Genomic DNA, 16,878 nt, shown 5'->3' with positions numbered 1-16,878 from the left:
TGCTCATTCCTGGGGAGGACTAATTGTCCCGTTCTCAGCATTTCTTAGTTGTCTGTTAGTTCTCTGTTTAAAGTTAAGGCCTTTGTGAGCTTTCCTCTGTCCTCCTTAGCACGTCTGTCTGTTGGTGTCACCCTTGTTCAGGTTATGTCTAGGCAGCCATGTTGGTAAGACACTAGCTTCTGACATCCCCAAGAGACATAGTCTCAGCAAACTCCCTGTTCCTCAGACTGCTACAGTCTTTCAGGCCCCTCTCCCACCAGAATCCCCGAGCCTTAGTGCAGGAGTTGTGTTGTAGATGGATCAAATGGGCCTGGGCTCCACAACTCTGCATTTTTAGTGGTTGTGGATTTCTGTAATGATCTCAGTCTATTGCAAAGCGAAGCTCCCTTTCTGAGGGGTGAGGACGGCACTAATCTGTGAGTTAAAGGACAAATATTTAAAGTGCAGTTAGGGATCATGCTGGTTTAGCAAAGAAGCAATTGTAGTTCTTCTCCAGGATCCATGACTCACGTTTACTTTCTCTTGTACAGCTGAGGCCAAGCTGCCCAATCCAGAAGATGCTCTACAGACATGACTATAGACTGATCTGATGGAGGCAACTCCCAACTGTAACTGCTACAGATAACTCAGTTATGGGGGAGGGAAGAGTGATAGAGGGAGAGAGGGAGGGAGGGAGGGAGAGAGAGAGAGAGGGAGAGAGAGAGAGAGACTTGTACTCCATAGAGCTTATTTTCCCAAACATACACACATGCTCCATAACTGACCACATATTGAGCTACAGAAAAACATTCAACATATTCCAAATAATTATTTTGCATATCACATTTTTATCACAATGGATTGAAATTAGGAAAAACCTGTGGGTTAGCAACAAAAACATAACCAAAAACCTGATGGGTTTGAACCGATGCCGGTTTTACTCATTAAAACAGTGAGAAAGTGGTCCTTACCAAAAAACCCTTAATTTTAAAATGGACTTGTTAGAAAAAAAGGAAGAAGGGAAATAAATCAAGTCACCTGCTGGAAATGGAAATACAGAGTAACCCACGAATAGGGGAAAACAGCTCTCTAAACTGAAAACTGTTTCCTAAAAATAATGTTTTCATTATCATCACTTGTCAAATGAAGGTAAACGATCTTGAAGTCCAACATGCTTTGTAAAGGTAGAATGTGAACCTGATAACAGGAAACAATTGCAACATGCTGTGCTGTGGCTTAATTTGAAATTACTCATGTGCACATATGATGATATTTCCTGGAACACTGTTAAGGGTAAAGCATTCTAACTCACCCAGTGTCCACTCACTGGAAGCCGATGAACAGGTGAATTGTGATATATTCACATGACATCAATCAAGCAGTAATAACGATGATTGGGTTATAGTGTCACACATCTGCATAGAGGAGCCTCACAAACACAAGCCAAAGGCCAAGTTCCAGAGATTTTGATGTGCTATAGTGTTCATTTCTTTAAAACTAAAATATGCACAAAATGGTGCTTGAGGGGTATATACATTCATGGTGAACGTATACACAAACACATGGAAATGATGAGTAATAGATTTGAGATGATGGCCAACCCCAAGGAACATAGGGGTGGATACAGAATCCCGGAGGCACTGGAGGGCAACTGTGTCATGGATGAAGGTATTGCATTTAAAACCTTGATGATGCATGTGTGAGGGTGCAGCACACTGTTAGTCACACTTCTCTGTGATTTTAATGATTATACATGGCCACTGTTACATTCGTTGTATGTTATTAGAGAATAAAACACACAACATGAATCTCCTTTGATGCTCATGAATCTTGATCTCGGCTGACTTTGGACTTGAAGCTGAATAGTGAGCCGATGGCTGTCCCTGGCATATGTAATAACCAAGGCTTAGTTCTTCCGTTTGTGTGGACTGCTTACCAGGTAAATGGAAAAATCAACTGGCTGTCTGATGAAACCATACTTAAAGGTGTTACTTGGAAAAGTTTTGTCTGAGGAATATCTGGTTAGGTGAGGCAAAATATCATGTCTTATGTCCATTTCAACTTCTCTTCCAGAGATTCAACCCACATCATGTTGGTAGAAGTAACTCCATTTAGCCTGTGTCTATATCACATTGAGTTTACTAAGCCTTTATATAAACAGCACTCGTTTAAGGCATTGGATGTAAACAAGGTAGATTTTGATCAGTGTCACAGCTGAGTTCAGGAGGAGCTGCATAAGAATGGGACATTTATGAAGTTAGAGCCTTCCCCCCATTGACTCACCTTATAATTTTAGATGCTTTAGTTCCCCATTGAAAGCCTTTTAGTGAAGAGTGAAAAGAGTCAATAACATTCTAGCTACAGAATCTCTTGAAATGGCTAACAAAAGCTTTTCAACGACTCTAGGCTCATTTTTTAATGGAATCCTTCCTATTATGTATTTATAGCTCCTATTCACCAAGACCCAGCCTCCAAACCCTTCCACGTACTTATGATTATCTATCTAATCGCCGTCACAGTGCTGTTATCAGCCAGGCTCTGCTGTGCTACACGTGATGAAGAGCATGTAAAAGCACGGTGATGAGTCAGGCATTTCTGCAAGCCTTGGGGTGGGGAGAAGATGGTGTGTGTGGCTTCTCCTTTGCTGTCGAAATGCTTTGCTTCTGTTTGGGGTGCATTTGGAGACTTCCCCCTGCCGATCTCTAATCTTTGTAATGATGGCTTGTGTCCAGGATTTCAGGAAAGGAAATGGTGGGCTGTTTCAGCAAAAGAAATGTTTTCTGTCAGCTAGGGCCGCTGGGAAACAGACTCCTGTGTGGCAGGGGGCAAGAGATCTTCAGTTGTGAATCTAGGCAAGGGATGAGTGCCAGGCTTAAAGAGACAGCAAGATGCTCTCTGTTCATGGACAGGCCTTGAGAAGGAGGCTAGGTTCAGAGTAGAAACCTGGTGCCTTGTGGACAAGGTGTTCAAGCACCTTAAATAACCAAATAATAGTATTAATGATGCCCATGGCACCTTAGACATACTCCCGAATGTTCAATCTTTTGTCTTGGGCTGGACTTCCCTTACAAGTTCCCTAACTACCTGCCATTGCTTAAACCCAGGGTCTTGTGAGGGTTTATTATATGCCAACTTGACGTGGGGGGGGGCATTTGGTCTCACATTATTCTAGGTGTTTCTGTAATGGTGCCTGGATGAGATTAACATTTAAATTGATAGATCAAATAAATCGAATCGCCCTCCCTAATATGGGTGGACCCCATCAGATTAGGGAAGTAGTGAATAGAGCTTTGAAAGGGGCCGAGGTAAGAGGAAAGTGCTGCTGCTGTTGACCTTCAAGCTGGGACATTCATGAGCTTTTCTTGCCTTCAGCCTTCATGGAAAACACTGGTTCTTCTGGGTGAGCCTCCTGTCGTCGGGATGGGAACCGCACCGTTGGCTCTCCTGGTCTTTAGCTCCTATTGGAAAGAACATGCGAATTTGTCCCGTTGCAGATACAGAGAAAAGGAATCAGTTACACTCCACAAAGCAGAATTCACGAGTAGGAAAAAGAGAAAAAGCAAGAGGAGCTGAGTGCTGGGAACAAGAACAGATAGAAGCTTGGAAAGAAGAGGGCACTCAGTCGAGTTGGCTAGGCTGTTCGGCAGTGTGGACCGCAGAGGGACAACCTCTGAGAATAGTCTTCTCTCTATCACACTCCAGCTGCACTGTTGTGGGCAGCTGCCTGCTGAGCCCAGAGAGAACGAAGTCCAGGATGCCGGCATTTCGCGAGAGGAGCATCAGGTGCCTCCGCTAGGGGGCGCTCCAACCACGGATATCAACTACATAGTGCAAAATGTTCCCAAAGTCCTGGAACCTCCAGCTTTTCACAGGGTAGACGGAGGCGGTCCTCCAGGGAGTGTTAGCTCAACCTTGTTTCCAACCCACTCCTACCCTACAGTGTCCTTCCTGCCTAAATGGAGGTGTGATGGTGGGATTTAGATCGCGTGGAACCCTAGAAAAGAATGTACTTTCCTTTGCCTTACTCCTGGCCTCCACGTTCCAGCACAAAATCCGCCTGAAGGACCGGCCTTGTTGGATTCCTGGCAGCTAGCAAATACAGACAAGTGAAATCCTTGGTGTGGGATATACCCTTTCCGCAAGCTCATCCTGACAGCAGCCTCCTCCACAGGAAGGACCACCCACCCATAAGTAGACCCTGGGCTCCTCTGCCGGGTAGGTCCCATCTGTGCTGGGAATACACCCGGCAGGGGGCCACAGACCCTGATCCCCTGCAGATCGGTGATGGTCCCTCCCCAGCAGAACTTTAGAGTCCAAGAAAGGCAATTACGGAATTCCTAGAGCCATACTCCCACTTATATTCGGACCAGAGGTGGCTAGAGGAGTCTGTGTAAAGGTGAGTGGTAAGCGGGGCTTGAAACTGCACAGGTGGAGAGGAAAAAGGAAAGACAACAGATGTCCCACTGGGCACTTCCTGGGCTCTGGAGTGAGTACTACACTCCGGTGGGGGAACTGGAGCCCAAGCAGGAAACTGTCCTAGCTAGGATCACTCGTAATCAACTATAATTCAGACACAGTCAGATGGACTGAGCTGGGTAATTTTGAACAACTTGTTTGAGCAGTGAAGGGCACCAATTTCTCTACGTGCAAAACTGTTAAGTCATGGTGTAATGTGGAGGGAGGACAAAGGGCAGAACCTAGAAGGCAATGACCTGCCGGTGCCAATAAAACAGAGACTGGACAGTTACCGTCCTAAGACCAGGACACTTCCTCCCATCACAGAGGTTTCTATCAGGAACGAGTAGAGATAGGAAATGCATGGTCAACTGAGTGGCTCCTGAAAAGAATCAGTTACAACTGAGTTATCATTGGTGGGGGGAAAACATCCTCCTGGAAGGACAGCGCGACACCTCTCAAAGCATAAATCTGCCCTGTGCTCCACCAATGCTCCACTAGTCCCCGATGCCACGCTTTAAATTTAAACAAGAGAGGCAGTGTTTTGGAGCCATATGGGCTGCTGTAACAAAAAACCCACAGTTGGGTAGCTTATAAACAGCAGCGATTCTTTCTCTCAGTTCTGGAGTCTGGGAAGTCCAAGATGGAGGAACTGACAGATTCAGTGTCTGCTCTGGAGGCCTGGCTTGGTCTACATAGTGAGTTCCAGGCCAGTCAGTACTACAAAGACCTTCTCAGGGTGTGCTCACACAGTGGAAAGGGCCGATATCACACTGGGCTTCTCTTGACTGAAGCTTTAATTACAGTTAGGAAGTCTAATACCTTCCAACTCCTCCCAGGGTTAGAATTTAACACAAGTTTTTAGACGTGTGTGTAATCCCAGCACCCTGGAGGCAGAGGTAAATTGATCTCTATGTGGGCCAGCCTGGTCTTCATAGTGAGTTCCAGGCCAGTCAGTACTACATAGTGAGACTCTATCTCAAAACAAAACAAACAAACACAGCATTCTTATTATAATAGTCAAACCCTCGAGTTCAGAAGCCTTTTTATTTTTGCTTGAAAATTTTAAGATTTTGTACATTTTTAGGAGCATAGCAGTTATGCTATGCATATTTCTTTATAACACATAGCCCCCCCCCCCAAAAAAAAACAAGCTAAAGATGAATTAAAAATTATTTTGGACAAATTAAACATGCAAATACAATCTATTGAAACACACAGGCGCAGCAAAAGCAGTACACAGATGAGAATTTGCAGCAGCACATGTGTATATTAGAAAGGAAGATGTGAATCCCATCAGCTTGGGAACCTTGAGGAAGAGGAGAAATTTAAATCTAAAGCAAGCCAAAATGAACCCCAAACAAACACCAAACCAAGCAAACATCAACAAAACAAAACACCAGTGTATAGAAAAAAAATCAATAAAATTCATAATTATCTAGCCTGCTAACTATGTTAAAAAAAACCCGAATTACCAATATCAGAAATAGAAGAGGGGTCATCATTAATGACGCATGAGTGTTGTGCAAATAGCTAAGGACTACTGTGAACAACATCATGTCCACAAATCTGATAACTTGGATAAGTGGACCACATACTTGAAAGATACTATAAAAACTAATCCAAGACAAAATGAAGAACTTAATATGCCTGTTTCTATTAAAGGGATTGAATCAAAATTCTATACATCTTAATAAAGATCTTATTTAGTTAAAAAAAAACATCAGACATAGATCAGGCTGGCTATACCATCACTAAGTGGCTGAGCATGACCTTGGTCCTTTGGTCTCTACCTCCCTACCACAGGGCCACCAAACCTGATAGATAATTTAGAAATTAGATTTTTTTTTCATGAGTCCAGAAAGGGACTAGGTGTGGTGCCTCACACCTCTTTAATCCCAGCACCCTGGAGGCAGAGGCAAATTGATCTCTATGTGGGCCAGCCTGGTCTTCATAGTGAATTCCAGGCCAGTCAGTACTACATAGTGAGACTCTATCTCAAAACAAAACAAACAAGAATTGAGAAAAGAGGAAGATTTTTTTAAAGGCAGATTTCTTTTAATGTTTCTATTTGTAAATGTTATAATTTGATACTAAAAACTGAAAACAGTGAGAAATGTTTTACTGTATTTACTGTGTGCAAACAGAAGAACTGCAAGCCGTAAAACAAAAAGAAACCTGTTAAACACTCTGGAGTATTCATAACTTCTTCTCCTTCTCCTTCTCCTTCTCCTCCTCCTCCTCCTTCTTCTTTTTCTTCTTCTTCTCGAGACAGGGTTTCTCTGTGTAGTTTTGGGCCTGCCCTGGATCTTGTTCTGTAGACCAGGCTGGCCTCAAACTCACAGAGATCCCCCTGGCTCTGCCTCCTGAGTGCCGGGATTAAAGGCGTGCGCCACCACCGCCCGGCGACATGAACTATTTGTTAAACTGTGGAGTCAGACTGCCTGGGTTCAAACCCTGGCTGTACCATCTGTTGGCAAAATCATCTCTCTGCTCTGGGCCTCAATTTCCTCTTTTGTAAAATGACAACATCATTCATTTGCCATGAAGAAAACGCGATAATCTGCATTATATGTTAGCTCAGACTCTATGAAATTGATGTTGTCATAGTCAAAGCTGATGAACTATTGTCAATTTCATGAGCGGACTAATGAGCGTTGGTGTTATCCCCGGAGCACTGCTCCATCAGCCCGGAGCTGATGAACTCTGAATGCTTTAGTACACATTGTAGCAGATACAGTGAATAAGGAGTTACAAAAGAGGAATACACACAACTAATAAACAGTCAGAAAGCTGAGCAACACTGCCCCTCGTAAAAATGAATAAAACCGGAAGCCGGGAGTGGTAGTGCACATCTTTAATTTCAGCATCAGGATTAAAGCAGAGGCAGATGGATCTCTGAGTTTGAGGCCAGCCTGGTCCACAAAGTGAGTTCCAGGACAGCCAGGGCTGTTACTCAGAGAAACCCTACCTTGAAACAGAAAACAAACAAAAGCCTGGAGACAATTTAGTCTTTAAAATCAGCAGAATTTTTTCTTAGTTCTTGAAGAACTCCATAAAATGTGCTTGACCATACTCCCCTCCCTTCCCTGCTTACCCAACTTTGTGTCCTATTTTCTTTTAATCCTTCAAGACCAACATGCGCTCCCCAAATATTCTGGGGTGTGCTGTCTTCCACTGGAGAGTGGTCACTACACTCTTAAAGCTGCCTCTCCCTTCCCCAGTAGTTAACAGTTACCCCCACAGCTAGGGGTGGACTCGTGTACCCAGCTCCCCTCTCCACGCTGGGACTTGGTCTGGCTTGGGTCCTACAGGTCTTGCACACGCTGTCACAACCACCGTGAGTTCCCACATGCGGCTGCCCGGTGTGTCCAGAAGACATTGTTGCCTTGTCATCCATGGCTTCTACCCTCTTTCAGTCTCTCGTCTGCAGTGATGCTGAGCCTTGGCGGGGGTGGCCCTGGGTGGTGGAAATTTATGTTCCCATTAAGGCTGCACGTTCTGCAGCTGCTTATTCTCCATGCTGTGGCCAGTTGTGGGTCTCTGTGTCAATCACTATCTACTGCAAATAGAAGCTTCCTAGATGAGGTCTGAGGCGTGTGTTCATCCGAAGGGGGATGTGACCAGGGCCATGCAAAGTCAAAAGGGACATGTATTCCTTCCGATGTTTCTATTTTAGCAGTCAAGTCTGTTGCTCATGGGGAAGAATGAGAAGCACTTTCATTTCCTGCTGGGGATCTGGAATCCACACCATCTATCCTTCTAGTAAGCAAATAGACAATCATGCCTGTCCACCCATTACTTGTACTTTAAGGGGTATATTTTAATAGCATAAGCCATTTTTTTTTTCAGAGAGATATGCATGGTGAAGTTTGCCACAGTAGTTTTTCACTTATTTTTTATTGCTATGCTGAGGCTCAAACCCAGAGCATGCTGGGTAAGTGTTATACCACTCTGAGCCATATCACAGCCCACACAAGCCCACAGAAATGTTAATGTCCGATGGGGGAGATGATATATTATACTGCAACCTTATTTGACATACATGCAGTCAGAAATGATTTTAAATACAATTTAACAATATAGGAAAATACAATACGACATCAGGAAGAAAACAGTCTACCAAACTGCATGTACTTTGCTCCAGATTTTTGGGAATCTGTTGTATTTATAACTACTGAATATGTTATAATCTCAAAAAACTTATTTTTTTCATTTATTTATGATGCTTCCTGTATACACAGAAAAAGGAAAATTCCAAATACGTGTATGTAAATGAATATATGTTTAAAATTACGTTTGTAAATGAAAATAAGAGTGTGAGCTCGTATCCAACTGGAGGCACATGGCTGTAAGTGGGAGAGAGAAGCAGGCATAGAAGACTCTCCCAAAGTCACAAAACCACACTTCAGCTACACTGTGACCCTGCTCCCAGGGTTGGGCAGAGAGGCCTGGGGTGAGCTGCTGCTCAGCTCCAGCTCTGCTGTTTCTCCGAAAGGCAGAGGGGCAGTGGGAAGGGTAAGGCTCTGCACATCAGAGTCTTAGCATTGTTAGCGTGGTTTGGACCCTGGCTTCACTCTGCAATCTGGTGAATCTTATGCAGCCTACTCAGAAATCTTCCATTTAAAGACTAAAAATACTTGGAATGACAAACAAAAGCAAATGTATCAAAATACACTTACCAAACTACTTTACAAAAACCAAATTGGTAACAAAGAAATAACCACACATCTTTTTGAAAGGCACCATGTAACCAAATCCAGCACTCAGTAACTACACTTCTGAAAAAAAAAAAATATTCTGAATGTCAATGACAGCAGCCACGTCAGCTGGAAAGCACCATGCAGAAACTAGTCCTGATTTTCCACCAACTGAGTTCGTAGACACTCAGTTCTGCCTGTGGGCCCCAGGTTAAGCTCCCCTAACTGTTGAGGCCCAGACCCCAGCTTTCCAGACCCATCAGGGCTTGGGAAACAGAGTTTGATCTGCTTGTGTCCAGGAGAGACCATGCAGCCAGCATGTCTGTGATGCCTGGACATAGATATAAAAAGCAATTAAGACAAGCCGGCCTTTCTGGGCTCTGACTTTGTCCTTGCCTGGCCCGACCAGAATGGGAGAAGCTCCAGAATGCAGAAGAAGGATGGAAATTTTCAACACACAGATATGGTTGTACACAAATGTAAAAAATTCCAATTCCTTATTACTATTCCAGGTACGTGGTCAGCTACTCTCTCTGGCACCTGTAGGTACTTCCTACTCCTCTCCAGATTGTCTTGTTCTATCTTCGGTTGCTATAACAGAATACCATAGCCTGGGTAATTTATAAAGAACAGAGGTCCCCTTTGCTCATAGCTCTGGAAGGTATCAAGTTGCTTACATAAGCCAGCATCTGATAAGGGGTTCCTTGCTGTATTATAACATGGAAGAGGGTATCCTGAGGCAAGACAGAGCAACTGTGTCCACCCAGATCTCTCTTTTGACCAAATCACTAACACCACCCCACAGGTCTCATTTCAGGATCTCATCTAATTCTGATTACCTCAGGGAGACCTCACCTCTGAATACCACAGGCATATGTATGTGGGTATTAAGTTTACAACCTATGAACTTCCGGGGGAATGTTCAAACCATAGTGGGGACTACGGAGCATCTGGATCCCAGGCCATCATAGTACAGGAGGTGGACCAGAGCTGATCCCTTGGTCTCCACTCTGCTGGACCAGTGCTGATCCCTCAGTCTCCACTCTGCTGGACCAGAGCTGATCCCTCGGTCTCCACTCTGCTGGACCAGAGCTGATCCCTTGGTCTCCACTCTGCTGGACCAGTGCTGATCCCTCGGTCTCCACTCTGCTGGACCAGTGCTGATCCCTCGGTCTCCACTCTGCTGGACCAGTGCTGATCCCTCGGTCTCCACTCTGCTGGACCAGAGCTGATCCCTCGGTCTCCACTCTGCTGGACCAGTGCTGATCCCTCGGTCTCCACTCTGCTGGACCAGTGCTGATCCCTCGGTCTCCACTCTGCTGGACCAGTGCTGATCCCTCAGTCTCCACTCTGATATTTCGTTTCCACCAATCAGAGGCTGCTTTTCTCACATATCAGACTTGAGTCCATGTTTTACTGAGCCAGTGAGATCTACTTATTATGTTGTCTGTCACCTTCAGTGACTCCACAGCAAACCATTCTTTCAGAGGGGCCACAGTGATCTGTGTGTGTCTTTTGCTGGAGATCAAACAATTCAGATGACTGTCAGGGCCCCATAGATGAGTTACCTCTGCACTGGAGATTATACTTCATTGGGGAATGAAGCTCTTTGTTCCATGCAACGCCTTGAATTCTATGCAATCTGAAATGAATTTTGTTATCTTGGCTCTTTTTGTATTTGCCCAATAAATCTCAGTTCTCTCATTTTTTTTAAGCATTTATTTTTAACTGTTCGATATCATTTTGTTTTAGGTTTGTTTCTTGGAAGCACCATATAATTTAAGTTTCTATTTTAACCTATAATTTGAGCCCTTCTTTAAAGATAATTTTTCCTCCTGCTTTTGTTATTGCATGTGTGCTGGTTCTCCGTTGAAGGCACAGAGGAGCAAAGAGAAGGACCGAAGTTACGCCATCTTCTCTCCTCAGAGGTAGGTACAGTTTTCTGGATGAGGCTTTACGGTGTTCCTGGTTCTGTTAATCCTCTCGTGACTTTCCAGTACATCCCTCTTCTTCCTGAACCACAGACTCAGTTCTCATTGTTCACCCGGGAGGGCTTGCACATCATGTCCTTCCAGCTCCCAGGCTTGGGAAAGTTTGGAGGGGCGTCTTGAAGTCCTCTGCCCCAGGCCCCAGTGGGACTGCTCTGTTCACCTGTTTCTCAGGGGTCACGTTTCCCACTGAATTGGAAAGAGTGTCCAGGGCCAAAAGCTGAGTGAAGACACAGAGGGAAGAACAGGGAGGCCAAGGCGGTGGGTTCAGGGCATGCCCATCACTTCTCTGTCAATCTTGTCTGGTGGTTTGAATGAAAATGATCCCCATACACTCATAGGCAGTGACACTACTAGGAAGTATGGCCTTGTTGGAATGGGTGTGGCCTTGTTGGAGTAAGTGTGTCATAGGGCTTTGAGGTTTCAAATGCTCAAGCCAGGCCCAGTGTCTCAGTTCACTTCCTGTTGCCTGTTAATCAAGATGTAGGACTCTTCAGCTCCTTCTCTAGTACCATGTCTGCCTGCACACCACCATGCTTCCCTCCATAATGACAATGGACTAAACCTACGAAACTGTAAGCCAGCCCCAATTAAATGCTTTCCTTTATCAGAGTTGCTGTGGTCATGGTGTCTCTTCAGAGCAATTAAAAACCCTAAGACATCTTCTAAAGCCAGACACTAATGCATCCCTCTCATCACTTCAGTCTGCTTTTAGAGGTGGTCTGCAGCAAGGCTTAGTGTGTGAAGAGGGCTGGTCTTCCAGTGCCTTCGAGGGTCTGAGCAGAGGTTAAGCGCCCTCCATGCTGGGTGTGTCTCAGTAACTGAAAGCACAGTGCAGGTGGCCTTGTCCCCTCCTCCAGGACTGGCACTCTCTTCCCAAGGAAAGACTGGCTTTCCCTGGAACCTGACCCTGTGGTTCTCTGGTTTTTGTCTCACTGACACCATCTGCCCGTGGATTTTTGTCTGTTTTCTTACTCATTCCTGGGGTGATCATTTATACCTAGGATTTCCATTTTTTAAAAATGTGTATAAATTGCTGTTATTTTAAGAAAATTCTCTCTCTTTTTTTAAAAAAATGGGATCTCAGTAAGTGCCCCAAGGCTGGCCTTGTATTCTGGATAATCCAGCTTTGCCTTCCCAAGTGCTGGGATGATAGGCAGGTGTCACATGCCCTATTCTAATCTATTGTTTTATAATTTTAAAAAATTGGTTTGTTTTATGTATAAAAAGTGTTTTGCCTGCCTGCATGTATGTACACCACGTGTATGCCTGTGGAAGGGGGCATAGGATCCCTTGGAACTGGAGTTAGAGATGGCAGTGAACTGTCATGTGGGTGCTGGGAACCAAACTTGGGTCCTCTGCAAGAACACTAAGTGCTCTTGACTGCTGAGACATCTCCCCAGCTCCCATAACCTACTCTCTTTTATAACTCTTCTTTTCAAATTCTCTTATTCAATCGTCTCAGTATAGTTATGGAAAGTGATTCAAGTTGCATATCGATCTATTCACCATTTAACTGAACAATGAGGCCTAACGATGTCTCATCTCTCGTGTGATTTTAAATTTCCTGGTGGCCTGGGGCTGTAAATCAAAAGTGGAGTATGGTATGTGCAAAGCCCTGACTTCAATTTTCAGCACCTCAACACCAGTGGGTTTTTTTCTTCTCTTCTGAAACTGCACCACTTTAAAGTTTATTTAACTTTCTCTGTGGCTGCCAAGTATTCTTCGCTTCCATCCTTTATTTTTTAACATTAAATATCTATTAAGTACCGGGGAGGAGTGGATACTGTATCTTGAAGGTCATCTGAAGAATGGTTCAAAAAAAAAAAAATGCATCCAATGTGTTTCTAGCGAGCCAAGTGAGCCAAGGCTGAGATTGTTTGGCCAATGGATTTGGTAACATGAAAGTCACTGGTGACCTTGACAAGACTTGGGTTGTGGGAACAAATGTCTTATTGGAAGGGATTCAAGTGAGCATGGAGGACAGGAAATCATAGACTGCGACACAGAGAATGTTTGAAAACATGAGTTTTTCTCTAGAGGGACCAGAGAAATGAGGAGAAGAATGTAGGCCAGAGGAAGGAATTTGAGGTGAACCTGAGGAGCCACTCGGGGTCCATGATTTTGTAGTCTCCTTTCTTGTTATATCTGAGTTTGTGTGTGTGAGCTCAAGCATACATCAGTCACATGTTAGGGGAGTTTACAGAAGAGTGTGGTTTCCAGTTCGCAGGCTCTTTTATATCCCCCACCATGCTACATTTCTTGAGAAGCATTAAACTGCACTGTGTGTGGCCACATGGACAGATTCACCTGGTGAAGGACCGGTGTGTCAGCCGACAAGCGAGGAGTCGGGATCTTGCCAGTGACCATGTGGCCGAGTCTGGGCAGCCGAGCTTCCGGCCCCATTTGAAGCCGAGGCCCTCGCTGACAGCGCATCATCTGCAACCTGGAGTCACAACCAGCAAGGGAAGGAAGTCACTCTCAGTTCTCTGTGAGAGAATGAATACGCATGCCTGAAGTTTCTGGTTCGGGGGAGAACTTATGAGACAGGCTGGTGTAGGCTTTTTGAAAAGGAGGCAGAGAATAGCACAGTTGTGGCTGATGGGAAGAACAGAGCAGGGCAGGAAACGTGGTAATACAGGAGAGAGGAAGGCTTTGTGCAGGTGGGACAAGACGGGTCCCTTTCCTGGGCGCTTTCTGTTTCTTCTCTGACCCTGTCCCTCCTGTACTTCTTCAGTTTTTCTCTCATAGGACTTTCCTACCTAGGTTGAGCAAGACCTTGATAATTTCTAGGAAAAGGAACCCAAGGGAAGCACCAAGGATGCAAAGTGAAGCTGGATGATGGCAAGTCACCAGTGCGGAGCCCCTGGAAGCCCAGCAGGAGCCCATTGCCCCAGAGCCAGTACGCCCTGCACCCTAGAAACTGGTTTGTAGCTGGTTCATCTTCTGAAGAAATTATAAATCTATGGATGGGATATTGAAAGATTTCTGGGCCTCCAGGCTTTCACTAAGGCGTTATTTCTCCCCCTTGGGTTCTGCATAGAAGTTTGTAAGGCGAACAGGGGAAAGGAAATAAAATGTCTGTGTGTTTATATTCCTCCTTGGTATAGTAATACAGCCCGCCACAGGGGCCTTCTTGGCTCTGGTAAGGGTCAGAACCACATATGTGTCCGACAGTGAAGCTATCCACAGTATTGGGAACAAATCACTTGAATAAACTAATTTTAAATCAAGTAGAAGCTGTCTATGTTCACTTTTCTTCACGTCATTAATGAATGTCAACTGTACACTTAGGTGACCTTCCCTGGGGTCACCTCACACTGTGGTATTCTAAGAACACTCATAGATGTGCCCCCAAAGCCAAAGACTCACGCAGTATTAGGCTGGAAAGAGGTGTGGCTACTGGAACTGGAGTTCCTGCCCATCCTGATCACTGTGACCCGTGAGGTGCTCTGTTTCAGGCAGAGAGGAATTAGAGATTAGATCTGAAAATAGGGAGCCGGTTTCCTATTGTCCAAGTTGGCTCCACGTCATCCTACAAGCTCTTAAATGTGGAAGAGGAAGAGGCAAAGGTGTGAAGCCTGAGAGGAGCTCTACCAGACTTCAAAGGTGGGAGGAGGAGGCCATGGCCAAGGGATGTGGCTGATTCTAGATGCTGAGAGCACCCTTCAGCCAACAGACAGCAAGGGTCTCCCAATATCAGAAAACACGATTTGATCAGCGACTTGAAGGAGCAAAGAGATAGATTCTGCCCTGGCATCACCGAAGGAACATGGTCCTACTGAATTTGAGCTTCTGACCCCTCCTGTCTCTCCCCTCGGCTTCCTGTCTGCCACCAGGTAAGCAGCCTTTGCCGCGTGCACCCACTGCCTTAACGTCCTGTCTCTCCAGAGGCAGAGGAACACAGGCAAGTGAGTGTGGACTGAAACCTCTGAGTTTTTCTTTTCTTTTTCTGTTGGTTGGCATTTCAGTTGCTACAGTATTTTGACTACTGTGAATAATGCAGCAGTAAAATGAGGTGGTTTTACCCCTTAAAGACTACTGGTTTTGCTCTACACCCTGTGAAAGTTTTGGCATTGTCCTTTTAAATTTTCCTTTGGTTTTGCATAGCCTGTGCATCCTTTTCCGTAACAGCTAAACCATTTGAGATTGTTACCAAGACCGCACAGTTTCTCCACATTCTTGCCAGCCCTCTGATGTGTAAAACCAGCCCTCTGACAAGATGGGAAATTCTAGCTCCTTGTATGGGAAAGAGGAGGGAGGGTGCTGGTGCCTACGTAGATGGTGGCCAGAGTTAAATATTGGATGTCTTCCTTGATGGCTTTCCCATTATTTTCTGAACAGTCTCTTGCTGAACCTGGAGCTTGCCTATTTGGTTAGACTGATCAGCCAGTGAACCACAGGGATCCTCCTGTCTCTGCCTCCCTGGCACTGAGATTTCGAGTGCATTCTACTGTGCCCAGCTTTTTATGTGGGCACCAGGATCTGAAACCACATCTCCCTGCTTGTGTAGCGAGCACCCCCGGACCTGACAGTGCACCGGGCTGTGGTTTTGACTCGCACTTCCCTGCTTGTTATATACCCATTGCTCATTTGTGTGTTTTCTTTAGATGAGTGAATTTTAGAGATCTGCCCTACAACGTTGCTCTTACAGTAACCAATATGATATTGTGCATTTAAACTCCATTAAGCAAACAAATGCCACGTTGTGTTCTTACCACAATAAAAACAGACTTTGTTATTTCAAAATCCAAACCAGATGATCACGAGGCTTGAGGTTATGAAAATCCGTGTCTCAAAAGTCTCCCCATCTGTGGGCCTGTGAAACTAAGCACACCGTTGCCCGTCCCTAGCCTCAGTACAGTGCTGAGTCCAGCACAGGAAAAGAGTGACAGGATGCTGGGGCACAGGAGCTGGTGTGGGTGGAGAAGAAAAATGAGATAATTAGTGGAGAACAGCTTTGAGAGTCAGCAGGTAAGTCCCAGCCGGTCTGAGTTCAAGCCTGGACAGACCCTGTGGCTTTCAACAATACCATTCATGCGCTTGGTCCGCCCTAGGAACCATTCATCTTCTGAAATGTAATTCTAATGGCTACTTCAAGGTCAGGAGCCTGCTTCCTACCCATAGAATCTGGGGAATTTGGACATATTTTACTTTTCTCTGTTTATTTCAATTCAAAAATGGCATTTCTGCTGATGGGATTTCTCAAGAACTCTGATGCAGATATCACAGGGGTTCTAAGCCAAATTCACATATTTTTGAGGTAATATTTCTACCATGGCTACTGCTGAGGCATTTGAAAGATAACATGTTTAACTTTCCAGAACCCTCTTCTGTGAGAACTCTATATAGACACACTTGGATCCCTGGGGGGATTTTGTGTGCAGTTGAGTATACCTGCTCTGTGGTGAAGGAGAGAGCTGAGCTTTTGGGTGGGTGTACAGTCCTAGACTCAGACCCTTCCAGTTGTACTCTGTGAGCTGCCATCTTGGAACTTCTAGCCTCTTTGGACATCGTGAAGAGCTAAGAAGTGCCCAAATCATGCTGATTCATTCCTGAAGTTTATCTTTCTTCTGCATTTTGCATTTTACTGTAAACACCGGGAAAGAAATCAGGCATCATCTTCAAACTCATGGCTCAGGAATCATCTCCACTAAACATCCAAGTTTATCACAACCAATTCTGCTTTGCACATGACTGCTAGGCACTGTGTTATTAGCATGGTTTAATTAGAGGAAAATGGGTTCCATGAAGAC

The 16,878-nt window shown here is 44.9% G+C and overlaps 1 long non-coding RNA gene across 1 annotated transcript; it reads left to right on the top strand.

The window, feature by feature from the left end:
• Positions 1-3,859: 3,859 nt before the first annotated feature.
• LOC143272764 (uncharacterized) lies at positions 3,860-14,353 on the top strand. Its single transcript, XR_013050351.1, has 3 exons — positions 3,860-4,375; positions 11,010-11,062; positions 13,346-14,353. It is a non-coding gene; the product is annotated as an uncharacterized LOC143272764 (long non-coding RNA).
• Positions 14,354-16,878: the final 2,525 nt, after the last annotated feature.

Source organism: Peromyscus maniculatus, chromosome 4, assembly GCF_049852395.1.
Source record: "Peromyscus maniculatus bairdii isolate BWxNUB_F1_BW_parent chromosome 4, HU_Pman_BW_mat_3.1, whole genome shotgun sequence".
In the NCBI taxonomy this organism is placed as follows: domain Eukaryota; kingdom Metazoa; phylum Chordata; class Mammalia; order Rodentia; family Cricetidae; genus Peromyscus; species Peromyscus maniculatus.
The sequence above is the reverse complement of the archived record's forward strand: the minus strand, read 5'-3'. Positions and strand labels throughout refer to the sequence as shown.